The sequence below is a fragment of the Schistocerca cancellata genome, chromosome 3 (assembly GCF_023864275.1).
Source record: "Schistocerca cancellata isolate TAMUIC-IGC-003103 chromosome 3, iqSchCanc2.1, whole genome shotgun sequence".
In the NCBI taxonomy this organism is placed as follows: domain Eukaryota; kingdom Metazoa; phylum Arthropoda; class Insecta; order Orthoptera; family Acrididae; genus Schistocerca; species Schistocerca cancellata.
Window position 1 is genome coordinate 464,591,426 of NC_064628.1, and position 21,663 is coordinate 464,613,088.

The window sequence follows — 21,663 nt, forward strand, 5'->3', positions numbered from 1 at the left end:
TGCAGAAGGCATCATCAAAGCTATGTATAGTGCCACCAACTATCGGAACTTCATGAAACTATAGTGGGTGAAGCGGAGATATTCCACAACGTTCCACAACAAATTCTGAATTTTTTCTACTGAAACTGGTCAAGTGTGGTAAACGTGGAAAGTTATGTTTATATCACCACACTCAGTATCTGATATCTGTGTTGAAAGATGTCACAGATATAGTAACACTTTACAGTATTACGTTAACGTATCTGCATAACATATACTTGTTTTTAATTGCGGTACCTTCATGATGTGATTCACGTGACAACAATGCTGTAGACACAATGGACAATTTGTTCCTATTAGGTTACATACCGTCGCGCTAACTTATTTGTCGTAGGTATTGTCGTATTTTTGACAGGTGTCGATGGAAAAAATTTTATTATAAAGTTTCACATAACCTCTGATATATTCAATATACTTGGTGATTGTATTAATATCATTGACGATGTTCAGAGTGAGACGCAGTTGTAGAACAAATTTTCACTTCCATTCAGCACTGTTTAAGATGAAACATATTCTTTCATTCGTATATCTATGCAATCCAAATACATAAGCAAGTGAATACACAGCATCTTTGGTGACAAAATGCTTTTCCTTCAGTACCAGCAAAGATTTGCAGATCAATAATCAAAAAGCCGAATTTTCTCACCAATTCTGTCCCTGACTGTACTTCATCAGCCTACGTAGGAAGTTAGTGTATATTTAAAATGGGAAGCATTTCACACTGAAGGATGTAAAAAGAAAACCAATTTGTGTTCAACGATTTGGAGGAAATAGCAGACTTTCGTGGAATAGGAAACCGTATCACAGACGTGCACTTAAATGTCCAACAGTGAGGAGGAACCTGACGGGTACAACGAATTAAAGTTTTCTCTTCTTTCATAATGTGTTTATATGATCCACGCGAAATTTTACAAGAGTAAAATGGTGTGGATGGAGTTACGAAGGGTGTGATGATGATGATGATGATGTTTGGTTTGTGGGGCGCTCAACTGCGTGGTTATCAGCGCCCGTACAATTACCCAATCTTTCCTCAGTCCAATTTCGCCACTTTCCTGGATGATGATGATGAAATGATGAGGACAACACAAACACCCAGTCATCTCGAGGCAGATGAAACTCCCCGACCCCGCCGGGAATCGAACCCGGGACCCCGTGCTCGACGAAGGGTGTCTCCAGCGTCAAAACTCCACAGTGAATTTAATCCTCCTTTGAAGGAGGATAATTTCTACAATTTTCGTGATCGCTTACTGAATTAATTTTGCAGTAATGACTGGACCCCGGATTTTAATGACAATTCATGTTATTTTCCTGAACTTCAAGGTGAATTTTACAACAATTTATGCACAAATCCAGGTACTGTAGTGTAGAAAAATGTATTTTTATTGGGCATATTTACTCATTTTTAGCAATCGGTCATATTTCAGCCATCTTTTGTCAGCAAGGCAAATATTTGACATATATCTAAGGACATAAGAGTGAACATGGAAACGTCGTTCACATGACAATTTTTCAGGTGATATTGTCACAAATGAAAACAACATTTACTAGAAAGCTTTATTTATCGAGACTATAGTAAATAAGCAGCGTAACAAGTTAGTCGGTTCGCTGACGGAAGACACTGTTGTGCTGGGTAGACTAAACGCTCGCGATGCCAACAATGGCGGCTTCCGACGTAACAAACATTGCACTCGCGGCCACACTACTCAGTTTGAATACTAATTCAACCTAGTCCAACGTACCGAAAGTAAAGTGCTCCAACAGCATGGAGTTGCGAGGTTTTGTTCGTGTTTTGGGAGAGACTTTCTCCAGCTCTGACGGGGAAGTATTATTTTGTAAATTATATGAAGTTAAAGTTAATGCATAAATGCATTTTAATGTGCAACAACTCTGCAATATCGTCGAACACAGCAGCTGTGTGAAGTGCTGAAAATTACAGCAGATAAACGCTGTTTTTTGAGCAGACTGGTTCATCTTCAAACGTGCATCATTTTTCAAGGACTTGCGTGAGATGATGGTGTCTTGCTACATCCCACTGGAGATGCTGAAGAAATCACGATTCATACAGTGCTTGCTGAAGCCCACAACGCATCCTGTTCCAGATGAATCTGCACTGAGATACAACTGTTCATCCACGTACTGCGAGGAGGTGCTCAAGAAAATACAAGTTAGTGTTGCTGACCAAAAGGTCGGGGGTATCCGTAAATGAAACCACCGATGTGGGTGGGCATTATATTGTAAATGAAGTTGTTGGTGCTCTAAAAATTGATGGGCCTGAAGAAATGTTCCTTAACATTTGTAGCTATGGAGAGAGAGTAAACAGTTCAACAATTGCCATTTTGTTTGCTAACTCTGAAGCTATTGTGACCGGATGATATGAATAGGGACAACGTTTTGCTAATGGTAACAGATGATGGTTCATAAGTGGCTAAAAAAAGTGCAAATACCTAAGATTCTCCACCCCAGTATGGTGTACGTGAGTCCCCTTGCACTGTTTTACTCAGAGTTAGAGAACAGGTGCGATCAAATTACCTTGATATGGACAAAATAATTTCCTGTGGCAAGAAAATATATGTCAAAGCTCCGCTACGGTGCAGAAATTCAAGGAAAAAGCACATTCACTGCCCCTGCCTCCTCAGCCTGTTCTTATACGTTCAGCAGCTTTATGCTAATGAGTATGCTACTGCGTATTATACCAAAATAAAGACAATCTATTGTAGCTTAATAGCGATGTATCACATGCCGTCAGAACTGAGAAAGAGGTCTTTACATCAATGCCAACTTTCCAGTGGTATCAAAAGCCACCAAATGACTGGAAGCTGTTGGTACGCAGTTGTGTGACGCCCTGAAATTTGCACAACGGGTGCAGGGTAATCATATAGCTCACAGAGGTAGCAAGAAATTGCAGAGTGTTCTCCAGCGGAATCCTGGATATTCTACCGATTGGTTATAATTAAAGTGAAGCGACTCAGAGAGGTCCAATTTGGCTCTGATTGTCTTATGACAGAGAGGAACCAATTTACGATGGGAAAAAATTAGTTCCAATTTTGGCCACCAGGTGAAAACCTGGCGCTGTGAATGCAAGAAAGATGCATAGAAATTTTTTCCAAATACAATGAGTTAGGAACAGGATATGGGCAGAAAAGGACAATAAATGAGAAAGACATAATGTTGATTTTATTATTATCCGCCACTTACACAGCAGGCTCAATACAAGTACTGGAGATGTCGATGAGATGTTCTACAGCGCCAGATTGGCGCCTGGTGTCCAAAATTGGAATTAATTTTTTCCCAGCGTAAATCAGTTTCACCTAATTGCATTAGCATGTGTACCACGTATTGCTGCCATACGATATCACAGCCCACTCTGGACGGCACTTTAATTGTAACCACCTGGTACAATATGCGAAAGTAGTGTCCGTCTTTCTAGGGATGCAACAATATTTTGTGTGTGTATAGATCTTCCAGTGGTAGTGTGGGCACTTTTTTCGATAAATTAACAGAAGATCTAGATAAAGTCTCACGTACAAAGGTCAACACAATTCTGTGTGGGCACCTTAACATCAACACTAATATCATAAATGAATCCAGCAGCACCCTCATAAATATCGTTCAGAGTTTTGGCATGGCACTGTCGGTCAGTACTGCAACAATGGTTACTACAATGGCTGTATCAGTAATTGACCATGCGCCCACAAATATGGACAGAGAAAAATTGATGTAGCTGTAAAAGATTTCGGACTATCAGACCATCTCTGTCAAATAACAACAGTAAAATCAGGCATCGAATCATACCCTAAACTACAAGACTACAAACGACATCTATCAAAAATCAAAATAAAAGATTTTTCAAAAGAACTAGCAAAACATAGGTGCGATGAAGTGCATAACGAAACCAATTTGAATACGAAATTCTCTAAATTCTCCACATTATTTAAATTTAACTCTGAAAAGGCATTTCCAAAAGTAAGCATGTCTGTATCAACATCTCACAAAAACAGATGGATAACAGCAGGTATTAAACACTTAAAAACCTCACTTCCATGAAAAAGAGCCGCAGTGATCCAGAATTCTTAAATTTCTATCATAGAACAAAAAGATCTATAGGAAGGTGCTGATTGCTGAAAAAAGTCATTTAATGACAAAATAATATGCAGGGTGTCCCATTTATCTTGACCACCCTAAATAACTGTTTGTCGAGATGCAAATTGCAAAACGTTTCAAGCAAATGTTCTTTAGCCGTCAGGGGGACATCAGTCAGCATGACTGCCTTCGTTGTAGCTTCGTTTTTTACAACATTATGAACAGCGGTATGACTTTTTTAAATGGCACCCTGTATTTTTTATTCGGTAATTCATTTCCTCTCCTAAGGATCTATTCAAAAATGTATCACAGTGTACCATTCACTGAAACACAACGTTATTAATTACTTCACTTAAGTAAGAAATTTGATCAGAAGTCAATTTTGTGTTACGTGGTATACAAAAAGCCCAAAAGGAATGTTTTTAACTAAACTTACATAAAGTCATATTTTATTTTTAATGTCATATTTATTAAACCTGCATATTTCTCTTTCTGTAGATCGTTAAAATCTGAGACATAGTAATGTATTTAGTAATTGCTGCAGTGCCATGCTTACCCGCTACACAATGTATAGACAGAGTTTGTCTAGGTGAGTGCATCGCTATATATGTGGTGCCGTGTATGAGCAGAGAGAGATCTAGATTTACGGTGACACCATTAAGCTGAGTTCCGCTATCTGGACTCTGCCCATACGCTCAGGTCGTAATTTGAGACCATATATCTACATATGACTGTGAACACACGTCGTCCGATTACTCGGCGAGCAGTGACCACCACAACGGTCGGAACGAGCCGTTCCACTGCCCCTGGAGTTATGAGCAGGGAATACAGCACGGTGTGCAGTGATGCTTGACTGGGATTCGTAGCGCGGACATTTGTACGCATTTCATTAATGTCGTGTTGTCGCACCATCTCGGTGCAAGATTCTATCAGCAATAGAGACACAGTGCTCAGACACGCTGGATGAGGCACGTAGGTGCTGCGCCAACGAATGTATATGTGGGTAAAGAAGTAATTAAACACAAAGGCTGGTATTCTGCTGCCACAGGTTTAAATGTAAAATTAACAGACTGGTATCGTCTAATGATACAGTTGAAAGCAAATCTTTTCTCAACAACTGATCACGTGGTGCCAGCCAATGAAATGTATGGAATTTCTTGGCAACTTGAAATCTACCTGTCACAGGACAAAATATTTTCTGTTTCAGTCTTTGCAACAGGTTTATAAGCATCCTTAGGATCGCGACTACAGTGTGTGTAATGGCCCGCATCTCGTGGTCGTGCGGTAGCGTTCCCGCTTCCCACGCCCGGGTTCCCGGGTTCGATTCCCGGCGGGGTCAGGGATTTTCTCTGCCTCGTGATGGCTGGGTGTTGTGTGCTGTCCTTAGGTTAGTTAGGTTTAAGTAGTTCTAAGTTCTAGGGGACTTATGACCACAGCAGTTGAGTCCCATAGTGCTCAGAGCCATTTGAACCATTTTGTGTGTAATGGATGAAGCGAGAGGTGTCATTGATTTCGTTCAAAAACGACATCGCATAGACATCGCTCAGGAATTGCTGAATGAAGTCGACAGCGATCCAGATCTTCTAAGGAAGGTTATAACAGGTGATGAAACATGAGTATTCGGGTACGACGTCGAAACCAAGACCGAGTCACTCAATGGAGGTGTCATAAAATTAACGGGAATTTCTTAATTTCGTGGGCTTATATATCCGATTTTCAATTTTTTTAACTTGTTGATACACATATTCCTGATTTATGTTTGCATTTTCAGCTGTTTTCTATGTTTAATTTATTGCTGACAGTCGAATTCATTACACCTGTTTTTGAGTGCTCAGCGAATTTTTAATTTCGAAAAAGTGGATCAAAGAATTTGCATCAAATTTTGCTTGAAAAATGTAATAAAGCGCAGCACCACATTCAAAATGTTGACTGGCTTTTGGCGAATCTGTTATGAGTAAACAAGAGCTTACGAGTGATATAAACGTTTCAAAGAATGTCGAGAAGACGTTGCAGATGACGACCGCGCTGGTTGCCCTAGAGCGTCCGTTACTGACGATAATGTGGAACAAGCAAGGAAAATGGATCTGGAAAATCGCAGAATCACAATGAGAAAATTGAAAATTTGTGGTAAGTTCTTATGGGACGAAACTGCAGAGGTCATCAGTCCCTAAGCTTACGCACTACTTAATCTAACTTAAACTAACTTAAGCTAAGGACAACACACCAACACACACACCCATACCCAAGGGAGGACTCGAACCTCTGACGGGGGGATCACCATTAGAGAGGTTGCTGATGATGTCGGCATATCCTTCGATTCATTCCAAGCAATTCTTTTGGATGGTTTGGGCATGAAACGTGTAGCGGCCAAGTTTGTTCCAAAATTGTTGATTTCGATCAAAAACGACGACAGCGATCCAGAACTTCTAAGGAACGTTATAACAGGTAATGAAACATGAGTATGCGGGTACGACGTCGAAACCAAGGCCGATTCATTCAGTGGAAATTGACTGAAGAGCCAATATCGAGAAAAAATTTGAGAAGTTCGATCACACGTGAAGGTTCTTCTCACTGTTTTCCTCGATTACGCTGGGAGAGCGCCTCATGATTCCAGCCTTATGGTCGCATTGTCAATAAGGAAGCTCGTTTGGGTGAGGTGATCCGAGGAAAACGACCTGAATTGTGGGAAGAGTACTCGTGTAAATTGTATCACGATAAGGCTCCTGCTCACACCTTAATGCTTGTTCGCGATCTCTTGGCAAAACAACAAAACAGTTATGTTACCTCATCCATCGTGTTCGTCAGACATGGTCCTCTGCGATTCAACAGAATCGCTGAACGAGTTGAACCCCATAACGAAAGGGGGGATTACGTTGAAGCGGACGAATTTGATGTTGATGACTAAGTATACAGGGTGTCCCAAAAAGAATGACCCATTTTTAAATAGAATTATTTATTGGGAAGAAGGACTTAACACCAACAAATTGCAAACTAAATTACTCAGAAAAGACAGAAGTTTTTAAAAATCCATCATAAATGTTCAATACGTCCTCCATTGGCTGCACGGACGACACCTAGCCGATAGCTGAATTCATCCCAAACTGAGCTTAAGCTGTCTTCTGTCACTGAGGCTACAGTAGCTGATATTCCTGTTTCTTCAAACTGTTTATACTACCGTCGAATGTTCTTTGGTGATGGTGGTTTAGCACGAAATCGAATACGAAACACCTCCTGAACTGCGATCACTGACTGAGTACGACTAAATTCAATAACACAGTATGCCTTCTGTTGCGCGGACGCCATATTGAGTGGGACTGGCTGCACGCTCCAGGTCAGCGCTCGTAGCGACATCTAGCGGATTTTTTCTGAAACTCTAGACCATGTCAATTACATCTAACGATGTTTATGTTCCCTAGTGACATTTGTCTCAATATTATTACAAGTTAAAATCGAGTCATTCTTTTTGGGACACCCTGTATATTCTATAAGAAAAACGAAAATTCCCGCTACTTTTTTTATCACACCTCATAAGTTCTGAATTACATGACAATTACCATATCTGAATCTGTACCCGGAAAACCACCTTCTGGTGTGTGGCAGAGGGTACCTTGTGTACTGTTGTCACTTTCCTCTTTTCACTTTCCTCTTTTCACTTTCGAGTCACGAACGGTCTACGGGGAGAACGATAGTTGACAAACCTGCATGATAGTTCGAATCTCTGTAATTTTACCTGTCACGATATTTACAGAAGAGGAAGAAATATGTTTTCTACTGATATACACTCTCGACATCTTAAGAGTGGCCCACACCATGGTGCAAACCTCCTCTCTCGTACTGTCTGCCACCGGAGTTGGAAGGGCACTGCCGTGATGCTTTCGCGGTTCCTAAATAAACCTGTGACGCAACATTATGCTCTTCTTTGTCTCGTCTCTGTTTCCACAATCAGTCGTAGCTGGTAAGGGCCCTGACTGCCGAACGATACTCCAGTATCGGTCGAATGAAGTTTCTGTAAGCTGCCTCCTTTGTGGGTAGACTGCACTTTCTGACGATTCTCAGACCTATTAATCACGGATTTTGGCGAATTCTAGGAATGGTATAGAAGGAACCGTTCTGTATATCAGGCTAGCGGCTTTTCATGTGTCGGGCCCTAGTCTCTGAGGAAAACGGTGTCGAAGTTTTATACGTACATCCTATGTCTGTAGCGTCAGTCCTCTTTGAACTTTCATCGTCGAGCGTGCCGTATTTGTGACGTTATAGCGTGGAAAAATAATATTGAAGAGTCTTTTCGAACGTGCAGGGCAATACCCAGCATGTCAACGTGCGTTTGAACGTAGACCAATAAGATGGAAGAACGCCACCTACGTCAGATGACGCCCTCTCTCTTCAGCACATAGTCGCGAGAAGCCATTGAACCCCACATAAATACACGCCGATTCTAAGCACCAGCAAATTATGGATCTCTCGAAAACTCGTAGTTAATTGTACGATTTGTTGTAATAAAATAACGGGGATTATCAAATTGGTGGTAAGGAATTATTGTAACTCGTATATTATGAAAACATGCCGTTTCAAGGCAACAGAGTATTGAGGATCCACCAAAAACGCACTGTTCTACGTACAATTTACTTCAATTAAATGCCAATTAACAACATAACTACGATTAAAATTTTCAGGAAATGGTAACACGCAACGTATGGTCGTAAATCATGCATGGCAGACGTAGTGCAACGAGTAGAGATACAGACGAGTAACGTTAGGTGTGTTGCTGGTTCGCGACCCAATGGATCCAAATATTCTTTTACTAACCTTGCGGCCGGCCGGTGTGGCCAAGCGGTTCTAGGTGCTTCAGTCTGGAACCGCGTGACCGCTACGGTCGCATGTTCGAATCCTGCCTCGGGCATGGATGTGTGTGTTGTCCTTAGGTTAGTTAGGTTTAAGTAGTTCTAGGGGACTCATGACCTTAGATGTTAAGTCCCATAGTGCTCAGAACCATTTGAACTAACCTTGCGTATTCTAATAAGTTATGATATGTTCTTATTGGTATAATAGAAGAATGTCCACAAAACTCGATGTTATGTAAATATAAGTGCATTCTTTCCGAGAAGTGAATTTGCAGCAAGGTATTTTGCACTTTTTAGCTTCATCTTTTGTATTTCACGCGTTGTAAAGATTCTGCACCGAATAGGAGCAGTTGCGAATTAAGAATGACATTTTGGTTATGCTAAAAAGTGATGACATTATTTTTACGTTATGTGAGGGACTATTGTAAATCTGTATAGTACAGTTTGTAATGGAACTTTTATCAGCCGATGTCCATATTGACTTCACATGGTACTTTCCTTTTTGCCTTATAGCACTGTCACGGACATTGGGGTTGTAATGGGGGAAAATGTGCGTCTTAACAGAGCTAAAGTAGGAATTTTACAACCGTCCATTTCGTAAAACATAGTGTCTTCCGAGCCAGCTGCAGCCGACAACTGCTACTGGAGTCTGCTGTGGCCGCATATAAGGCATTGAGCCACATGTACCGTACGTGTTGAGCTACAGGTAGTGTTCTGAAATCGCATCTTTTCTGAGAATTCAGCAGCGTGTTAAACTCGGCACGATCAACGTTGGCGTTCGGAAACAGTCAATATGCAACGGGTTAAGGATCGCGGATACAATATAGGAAGCACGAGTTCAATTTCTATAGATAGATGGAATGTTCCTACGTTCCAAGATCGATTAGGTGTCATTTATCCAAGTACAGGGTTATTACAAATGATTGAAGCGATTTCACAGCTCTACAATAACTTTATTATTTGAAATATTTTCACAATGCTTTGCACACACATACAAAAACTCAAAAAGTTTTTTTAGGCATTCACAAATGTTCGATATGTGCCCCTTTAGTCATTCGGCAGACATTAAGCCGATAATCAAGTTCCTCCCACACTTGGCGCAGCATGTTCCCATCAATGAGTTCGAAAGCATCGTTGATGCGAGCTCGCAGTTCTGGCACGTTTCTTGGTAGAGGAGGTTTAAACACTGAATCTTTCACATAACCCCACAGAAAGAAATCGCATGGGGTTAAGCCGGGAGAGCGTGGAGGCCATGGCATGAATTGCTGATCATGATCTCCACCACGACCGATCCATCGGTTTTCCAATCTCCTGTTTAAGAACTGCGGAACATCATGATGGAAGTGCGGTGGAGCACCATCCTGTTGAAAGGTGAAGTCGATGCTGTCGGTCTCCAGTTGTGGCATGAGCCAATTTTCCAGCATGTCCAGATACACGTGTTCAACCGTTTCTTCGCTCACTGCAGGCCGACCCGTTGATTTCCCCTTACAGAGGCATCCAGAAGCTTTAAACTGAGCATACAATCGCCGAATGGAGTTAGCAGTTGGTGGATCTTTGTTGAACTTCGTCCTGAAGTGTCGTTGCACTGTTATGACTGACTGATGTGAGTGCATTTCAAGCACGACATACGCTTTCTCGGCTCCTGTCGCCATTTTGTCTCACTGCGCTCTCGAGCGCTCTGGCAGCAGAAACCTGAAGTGCGGCTTCAGCCGAACAAAACTTTATGAGTTTTTCTACGTATCTGTAGTGTGTCGTGACCATATGTCAATGAATGCAGCTACAGTGAATTTATGAAATCGCTTCAATCATTTGTAATAGCCCTGTATATTCCTCCGCAAGTTTCCGGCAGACAGCAGACTCTACAAGCTCTGTTTCAGATGAGCTGCTGTGAGAAAAACTGCTCTTCCTTTCTACGACAAATGTACGTAATCCACCGATCCCGGTGCGAATATTTCGACGACGAATTCGTCATCCCCCTCCATTCCCACGCAATGCTGAATAAATATTCTTAATTTTTCGACTTTTTCATAGAAAAAGAATAGCTACATACAGATAAAACCGACCGCCTCATATTCTCGCCGTTCTTCTGTTCCTTCAATAATACACTACTGGCCATTAAAATAGCTACACCAAGAAGAAATGCAGACAGTAAACAGGTATTCATTGGACAAATATATTATACTAGAACTGACATGTGATTACATTTTCACGCAATTTGGGTGCATGGATCCTGAGAAATCAGCACCCAGAACAACGACCTCTGGCCGTAATAACGACCTTGATACGCCTCGGCATTGAGTCAAACAGAGCTTGGATGGCGTGTACACGTTCAGCTGCCCATGCAGTTTCAACACGATACCACAGTTCATCTAGAGTAGTGACTGGCGTATTGTGACGAGCCAGTTGCTCGGCCACCATTGACCAGACGTTTTCAGTTGGTGAGAGATCTGGATAATGCGCTGTCCAGGGCAGCAGTCGAACATTTTCTGTATCCAGAAAGGCTCGTACAGGACCTGCAACATGCGGTCGTGCATTATCCTGCTGAAATGTAGGGTTTCGCAGGGATCGAATGAAGGGTAGATCCACGGGACGTAACACATCTGAAATGTAACGTCCACTGTTCAAAGTGTCGTCAGTGCGAACAAGAGGTAACCGAGACGTGTAACCAATGGCACCCCACACCATCACGCCGGGTGATACGCCAGTATGGCGATGACGAATGCACGCTTCCAATTTGCGTTCATCGCGATGTCACCAAAAACGGATGCGACCATCATGATGCTGTAAACAGACCCTGGATTCATCCAAAAAAATGACGTTTTGCCATTCGTGCACCCAGGGTTCGTCGATGAGTACACCATCGCAGGCGCTCCTGTCTGTGATGCAGCGTCAAGGGTAACCGCAGCCATGGTCTCCGAGCTGATAGTCCATGCCGCTGCAAACGTCGTCGAACTATTCGTGCAGATGGTCGTCGTCTTGCAAACGTTCCCATCTGTTGACTCAGGGATCGAGACGTGGCTGCACGTTCCGTTACAGCCACGCGGATAAGATGCCTGTCATCTCGACTGCTAGTGATCGAGGCCGTTGGGATCCAGCACGGCGTTCCGTATTACCCTTCTGAACACACCGATTCCATATTCTGCTAACAGTCATTGGATCCCGAACATCGCGAGGAGCAATGTCTCGATAAGATAAACGCAATCGCGATAGGCTACAATCCGACCTTTATCAAAGTCGGAAACGTGGTGGCACGCATTTCTGCTCCTTACACGAGGCATCACAACAACGTTGTTGTAGATGTTGCCACCGGCGACAACCTTGTGTGAATGCTCTCAAAAGCTAATCATTTGCATATCACAGCACCTTCCTGTAGGTTAAATTTCGCGTCTGTAGCACGTCATCTTCGTGGTGTAGCAATTTTAATGGCCAGTAGTGTAATTCAGATGATGATTCGTCTTTCAGCCAACAGATCTCGTGCGCTCGAAATCGCATCTTCAGTTGAAACAGAATTAGCAGAAATCGTTCTCGGAAGTGTCTTTGTAAGAAGGATCAAATCTTGAAGCCAATTTTTGGTGTATTTGATGGCGATAGTGAGATCACCCTTAGATTTCTCATCACATTTCTTTACTTCTGCTGGAATCTCTTCAGGCTGTCTTTCTGTAGACATGCTTGCTTCTTGCACTGCACACATTTGACACACACTGCACTGACGAAGTGACCCAAACAGCTGATGCTGGCGACAAATGCCAGCTGGCGGTTTGCAGGGCCTGGGAATTCCGCAGCGGACCGTGGCGGCAAGGTCACGTCGGCGAGACTCAGGACGCGAACGTTGACCGAATGTCTGAAATTTTAACTAATGACCACAAACGGAATATACATCTCAGGGAAGTTTCCTGTCGTGATTCTTTTATTAATGAAATTACTACAGCGGTAATCACTATTTTGGCATAATTTTGCATGACATACACTATTTAATGATCTTGTGTACGATGAAAGTGAAAAAAAATACAACAGCAGAAATTAAACTCTTAACGCAAGCATGGTAGCCGTAAACTTTAGCCGCTGTGCTAGACTGGCTTGATCGAAACATAAACACATTCATTTAGAAATGTGACGGCTATAGGAACAATGCATGTATCTTCAACAGCAATTCCTCGAAAACTAGGGGCCAACACATGAAAAGCCACTAGGCAAGTACTCAGGACAGATCCTTGTACAACGTAACAAGGACCTAAAACCAAAATCTGTGATTAATAGGCCTGATGATCCCCTTGTTAGTCTTGGGCATCTGTCTTACCTGCGCACACTAATATGTGGTCTTTCCACTTTAATTCGATCCTTACACATAGTCACAGATATTTAATTGACGTGGCTACTTTAGTGATTTTTCTGCAGTCTTGTAATCATGTGAACATGCTTTTTTTGTTAACATAAACACGTTTATTTAGAAATGGTGACCGGTTTCCGTCTGTTTTAGAACTTCATCAGACCCTACTCCAAATACAGCGCATGGAGACCGTGACGAGGTGCAGGAAATGTATGTACGACACATGCATGAGCAATAGACATCCATGTCTCGTTCATTCTCCGTCTCACCGTCTCCCCCTGCCACCATTGGAGTGTGGCCTGATGGGTTCTAAAACAGACTGAAACCGCTCACCATTTCTAAACAAATGTGTTTGCGCAGCCAAGACTTTTTTAATTTATATTAAACGTTCTTTTTACATCACTACTTTTCCAATTGTAATTACAAAATTTATTCGCAGTATGACGCATTTTTTCTTTTATATTTAGGGTCAACTGCCAAACCCAACACCAAGCTTAGTCCTCTGCATGTCTTCCTGCTTGCCGCTACAATTTCATATCGCGACTTTTCTATATACAACACCAACATCCACAAAAAGCCTCTGATGTTATCCACTAGTTGATATGCCAACGCTCCCTGTCAGTTCGTCCGCTAACGGGCCCAGCTCGTTTAAGCTACTCACCAGATATCCCTGCTACAGACGTTCTGCATATGAGCGAACTGCTCGGCCACCTCGCGTGTGGGGGGCGAGGCCAGGGCAGTTCTGTTGCGTGTACTACAGCTGGTTCACCTCTGGTCTTGGTGTAGCGTCTTCCACTACAAATCAGAACGTCTCTGGATCCGGGTTCCAACCCAGCCACTGCGTAAAATTTGCATAAACTTTATCAGCAATGACGGTCCAAGACTGACGGCGTTAGAAATCAGCCTCGTCTTACCAAAGGCCTTGTCAAAGAGGGCAGAGGAGCGGACAGAGGTTCAGGGCACACGCATGCCCTTGGAGTTGGAACTGCCCCTAAGACTCCGAGGAATCAGCAATGATCAGTGGCATGAGGGTGTAGAAGCCAATAGAAAGGAAACCACTACATTAAAGGCGCATAATGCGTTTCCACAAGACAAGTGCCACCATTGGCAAAATATTCCAGACTAGCCCCCATTCGGATCTCAGTGGGGGAGGAAGAAAAAGATGATATAACCAAAGCCGGGATAACATTCTAAGAGTCGAACATAAAATCTCAGTAGTTTGAACATAATAGGAAAGCTAGAAAAAAAGGAAAAGGGAAATACTGAGGCCCAATCTAGATGTACTGGAGGTCAATGAAGTGAAATGGAAAGAAGATAACGATATCTAATGAGACGCATATAAGGTAATATCAACAGGAGCAAAAAACGGTATAGCGGGAGTAGGATTCTATATGAATAGGAAAGTAGGACAGAGAGTGACGCACTGTGAACAGTTCAGTGATGTGGTTGTTCTCACCAGATTCGACAGCAAATCAACGCCAACTTCGCAAGCAGTAGATGAAGAGATACAGAAGATATATGAGTATACGGAATGGATAATTAATTATGTAAAGAGAGATGAAAATCTCATTGTCATGGAAGATTTGAACGCGGTTGTAGGGTTGGAACATAAGGAAGGGTTACGGGGGAATATGGTCTCGCTGTAGGAATAAGAGAGGAGAAAGACTAATCGAGTACTGCAATAAATTTCAGACGGTAATAACGAACACTATTCAAGTACGCATGGATCCGTAGTTAAGCTGACTAGTTCTCATAAAAAATAATACTGCAGGTGAAGATCAGAATGTGTGTACGACGCGTTTCGGGATCATTTCCCTCTTCAGAAATCTGAGCGCAAAGGTAGTGCAATGACAAGAGCGTTATCAGTGGCGCACGCAACATGTGGTGACACAGGTAACATGAGGTAGTCTGTCATGTTACGTGCTCAACTGGTAATGCTACTTTCATTGTGCTACCCTTGCACTTGGATTCCTGAAGATGGAAATAATTCTGAAATGTGATCAGTAAAGTCATTCTTCACCTACTGTATGGCATTCTATGCGAAATAGCCCACTTAACTACATATCTACGCATATATACTAGAACGGTCGCTAGCCTCCCAAGTGACTTTATGTCACACCTTTATTACTCTGTACAACAATCAGAAGAGGAAGAGGTGTACTTCGAAAAGGCCGTGAGCCACAGGAATGCTCTAGCTGGATTACATCACGTTAAAATTCATGGTGAAATCTTCAGCTATCCTTCATTTTGCACAATTCGCTACTAGGTTCGTTCAGTGACCATTATCAAGCTTAGCCGGGATAAATGGCAGGAAAGTTATAATTTGAACAAACTTTCCTGCCGTTTATGCCAGCTAAGCTCGATAATGGTCATTGAGCGAAACTAGTAGCGAATCGTGCAAAATAAAGGACAATTGAAGGTTTCATCACGAATTTTAACAATTATTTGGTTGCTGAATATCCCCACCTGCAAACATACGTAGATTATGTCATAGTCTGACAAAGATTCCGACATCAGATATTAAACTGTACCGCCTACTCAGTGCAGATCACAAATTATTAATAATGAAGAGCAGACTGAAGTTTAAGAGAATCGTTCGAATGAATCTTTGTGGAATGAAGGGGTATAGTGAAGCTCTGAGGAATGACGAGACGAGTTTGAAGTTCGCTACGGATGTGGTTACTGCAATGTGGGACTCAAGAGTAGACTGCTCAATTGAAGAGCAGTGGCCATCTCTAAAGAGGTCATTCACAGATGTTGGACAGAAAACATGGGTACGAGTAAGGTAACGGCGAAAAAACGTTGGATAAAAGCTGAAATTAGGAAAAGACAGTAATACAGCCATGTAAATCCCTTAGCAATTAAACAAATAGAAAATGCAGCGGAGACTAGGTGAATGGCTGCAGGAAACATGTGAAGAAACAGAAAAAGGAACAATCGTCGGGAGGACCGATTCAGCATGTAGAAAAGTCAAACAACTTCGGTGAAATTAATGAAATTAAAACACCACTGCTAAACACGGAAAAGGAAGCATAGGTGGAAAGAGTACACTGAGGGCCTCTATGAGGACGAGAACATGTCCGATGACGTGTTAGAAGAAGAAATTTCAGTCGATAAGGGTGACATTGGAGATACAGTATTATAGTAGGAATTTAAAGGAGCCCTGGAAGACTTGAGAGCAAATAGGACGACGCACCATCAGACTTTCAGAAAAGTAGCACCCACACAGTTCGAAGATAACAAGGGCAACAAATGCGACAACTATCACCCAATCAATCAACAGCTCATGCACCCATGCGGTTGTCACGAATGAAGTACAGAAGAATGGAAAGGAAAAGTAAGGATCTGTTAGATGACGATCAGTTTCGCTATAGGAAACATAAAGGCACCAAAGAGACAGTTCTGTTGTTTTGATTATGACGTAATCAAGGATGAAGAAAAAGCAAGACAAATTCATTGGAGATGTCGACGTAGGAAAAGAATTCGACAATGTAAAATCGTGCAAGACGGTCGAAATTCTGAGAAAACAGTTGCAAGCTATAGCGAAAGAGGGTAGTATACAATATATACAAGAACCAAGAGGGAAGAATAAGACTGGAAGAACAAGAACGAATTTCTCAGATTAAAAAGAGTCTAAGATAGGAATTCAGTCTTTCATCGCTACTGTTCGATCTAAACACCAAAGAAGCAATGACGGGAATAACATAAAGGTTCTAGAGAGGGATTAAAATTCAAGGTGAAAGAATATCAGTGATAAGATTTCCTAATACCATTGCTATCTTCAGCTTCACCGCAGAAGTGGAGGAGAAGGGAACATATGGAAAGACTGACAAGAAGAATGGATAGGATGATAGAACATGTGTTAAGGCATCCGGGAATAAACGAACAACCTCCATGGTACTAAAGGGAACTATACACAGTAAAAACTATACTGGAATCCATCCAGCAAGACGGCTAGTAACTAAAAAAAATGCTTCAGCCTGGCTGCTTATTTCCTCTACGTCAGCTGTTTACCCACTCTTGCTCACCGCTGCCAGCACGGGTGAGGGGGGCATGGGGGGGATGGGGGGAGCACTGGAGATGGATCAGCGAAAGCTAGATCTTAACGTATATTGTGGAAAGTAATGGTGCTCAAACACTGCGTTGAGGAGTGTCTGAAGTTACTTTTACGTCCGAGGATTTCTCTCCGTTTGAATGGCATGTTGTGTCTCCTTGTTAGGAGCTCTTCATTCCAGTCACAAAGAAGGTCTGCTCGCACTTTGTTCATTAGGTGGAAGTGCGAAACTGTATCGAACACCTTCTGGATGCAGAGGAACATAGCGTCAACCTGGGAGCATGTATCTACTGCCTTCTGTGCCTCGTGGTCCAACAACCTGGAAGTTACACGATAGTTTTCCCCAGGATCTATGTTGATTCATACGGAGAAGATTGTTTGTCTCCGGTAATGTCATAATAGGCTAGTATAAAACGTGTTCCAAAACTCTACAACAGATTTACACCAGCAATACAGGGCTACGCGTCTGTCGGACGACCCGCCTCGAAAACTGAAATGACCTGCGCATTTTTCCTACCACTGGGAATTCTTCGCTCCTCTATTAACATGCGATACAATGCTGCTGGAAGAGGACCAAGTTATTTCGTGTACTCTATGTAGAATAGTACTGGTATCACATCAGGTCCAGTCGCCATTCCTGTGTTCTCTTATCCTGCAGACACGTATTTCGATATCTGCATTTGGACTTCCGTGTGACCATTTAAAGGGAAAACTGCGTCCTATTTTTCTCGTTGAAACAGTTACGTGTAAATAAATCTAGTGTTTCGGGAGTCTTTCTGTCATCCTCCGTTTCGGTGCCTTTTTTGAGTATCTGCACAGATGGGCCGGCCGTTGTGGCCGAGCGGTTCTAGGCGCTTCAGTCCGGAACCGCGCTGCTGCTACGGTCGCAGGTTCGAATCCTGCCTCGGGCATGGGTGTGGGTGATGTCCTTAGGTTAGTTAGGTTTAAGTAGTTCTAAGTTCTAGGGGACTGATGACCTCAGATGTTAAGTCCCATAGTGCTCAGAGCCATTTTTTTTTTTTTTTTTTTTTTTTTGCGCGGATGGCTTGACCTATTTATTTATTTAACGTAAGAACAAAATTACTTAGGAACATACAACTAACGAATCACAGAATTTTTCGTGTGTTTGTTACAAATGACAGGAAGTGCATAAAATGCATAATACTGAATAACTTAAGAGAAAATAGATTTGTTAAGTATGGAGTAAACTGAAACACAGAGAAAAATCTGGCTCTGTGAGTACAGCAAGCCTTAATTAAAAACCAGGAGTTTATAATACAAGTGATAACCCTTACGAGAGATATTCTCACCAAGTGTCAGCTAATTCACTAAGAAACGACTTGTAGCTACAGTGGTACACAGTATAAAGACAGGAAAAATATGAGTAGGTACATCAGAGAATAGAGAAATACATTCTATTCGTGGATACATAAAGGGAAAATAATAGGTCATACTTTGAAATCATGTTTTTAACGTTACCTGTTCTGAATGCGGGTCACAGTTACAAGGCGACAGACACTGAAAATGAAATTACATGTCCATCTAAAAACTGATTATAGGTACACCAAATAAAAGCCATAGTGCTCTGAAATAAACTTAGGGCGGTTCAGTTCAGATACATTTCATGAACAAATTGCTAAGCACAGAATCGTACATGGGGCATAGTACAAAATTGCAGCGGAACGTTCTTCTTCAAAATTTGGTCGAATTCGAAGATTAGACAAATTTAAATATGTGTTTAGAGTGAAATTTGCGGCACAGAATAAGAAGCACATTTGGCAAGTAATTAGACGGAACGCTTTCTTTCGCTAACCTTGAAAGATGTGTGTGAAGACATCAAAAAATACAATTCTCCCGAGCAAGAAAACAATCAGGGAACGCTGTACAACTCTTGATATTGACTATGAGGACAAGTCAAATGAAAGCGAGACAGATGGAAAGAAAAGAATGTCCGCAGCTCGTGGTCGTGCGGTAGCGTTGTCGCTTCCCAAGCACGGGTTCCCGGGTTCGATTCCCGGCGGGGTCAGGGATTTTCTCTGCCTCGTGATGACTGGGTGTTGTGTGCTGTACTTAGGTTAGCTAGGTTTAAGTAGTTCTAAGTTCTAGAGGACTGATGACCATAGATGTTAAGTCCCATAGCGCTCAGAGCCATTTGAACCATTTGAAAGAAAAGAAACTAAACTACTCATTATTTCAAAAGTAATTGCCATAAATGTTAAAACATGTATCCCACCATTGGACAAGTAGGTCAATGCCGTCATGGAAAAATGTTTGCGATTGCTTACGGAGCCTTGATTGTATCCAGGCGTGCACCTCTTTGTTTAAGCCAGTCGACAGCTATATATGTCTTTCTCCATGGCTCCAAAAATATGGAAATCACATGTGGAGAGATCAGGCCTGTATGGAGGATGTGTAAGGACTTCCCTGCGAAACTTAGGTAGCCTACTCGAAACAACCTTGATAAGACGTCGGCGTGCATTATTCTCCTCAATTTTGTTACCTTCGATGTGTTACATCAAAAATAATTGAATCATCTGAGTGAGCATCTAAATTATCACTATCATTCTTACTTTACGTCGCAGTAGTGGGTTAGAGCATGTAGCACAATGTTTGACAAACAGTAGTCAGAAAAACAGCATCCGTCGACATGACTTTAACTTCACCTGGAAATTAAATAGTGTGCAAAGAAGAGTCGCTTATTATCTGTTTCTTATGAGAATGGAATTCAGAGGTTGATTTTTGACACGAATTGAGTGGTTGCGCATTCTAAAACGATGCAAGGGTTTCAACAAGGCGACGTCAATGCGACGTGGTATGCTCTAGCGATTTAATATAAAGAAGGATAGGAAATACTTTTTCGAAGAAAATCTGAAATAAGTAGATTGGTAGGCAGTTATGTTGTCACTGAATACAAGAAAATAATTTTACAGCCGTGTAGGGATTTTCCAGCCGACAAGAACAGGATTCAGATTTACGACAAGCATAACAAACGTTCATTTCCTCATGTCTTAGTTCTTCACCAAATGAGCACTATTTTATGCTCCATCAGAGGGCAACATGTTTGCACTTACAGTATGACGAAGTAAAATATAATGTACGACGCTATAATCAGCTTTCGTACATACTCGTGGAGTGATGGTAACATAGCAATGCCAGTCTAATCTAGCGGCAATAAAAACACGTCACCACAACAAGTAAACCGAATTAATCTCTCCCGATGTTTTATTCATTGCAGAATCTTAACAACACCATAGACATCCACCAGGCAAAAGCAGTCTTCTCGCCAAAAACGGACTCCACCAGCAGCCGTCTAAAGTACTCGGAACAGCACAGACTATAATGCCAATTATTAACGGCAAACACTCTTCCAAACCAGGATAACATTGGAACGAAACTGATTTTAGATGTCTCTTGTAATGTGCAGCGAAGATAAATATCGCGATCTACTACAAATTTTTAAGGCAACCATCAACGTCATTGATATATCTGGAAAAATGTATGATGACAGGTCGCTGTCTTATAAAATTATTTATTTATAACCAATTTCAGTTATAAACAATCTTGAAGTCAGATCTTTTTTTTTCACAGTGGTGACACTTGACATATAGGACTTCAGATATGAAGGATCACTTTGTCAAGTCAAAATATAAGAGCATTCAACATAGGTATTCCGTACCAAAACAAAGGCTCAATCAACGACAAGCGAAATCTTGCATTTGGACGCTGATCGTTTCACCGGTGCAGTGTCGCGTTCGTGGTGTTGTGGAGGTAGGGGTGGTTACCGGTGTTTCGACTGACAACCTCTATGAGATGGGATAACTGACACGTTACTGCCGATTAGATGTTTACAAAGTTGCATTTGAGAATGGGAAGTGAACTCTCTAAATCGATCACACAGTAAAACTTATAATACCGTAATTGCAAGCCAGAGGCTATTTTATTTATTGCGATTAACAATGAACGTAGTTCAGCAGAGCAACATAAATGGAACACATGTGTGCAAAGTTTCCCATCGATCACATAATTGGCTCTGAGCACTATGGGACTTAACTTCCGAGGTCATCAGTCCCCTAGAACTACTTAAACCTAACTAACCTAAGGACATCACACACATTCATGCCCGTGGCAGGATTCGAACCTGCGACCGTAGCAGTCGCGCGGTTCCAGACTGTAGCGCCTAGAACCGCTCGGCCACACCGGCCGGCTGATCACATAATTCAAAACCAAACACTCACAGTCTGAAAGCACAGTTTCTCGCTATTAATCATCACATAAAACTTATGTCAGTTATCGTAAATAATCATTACAAAAACAGGCCAATA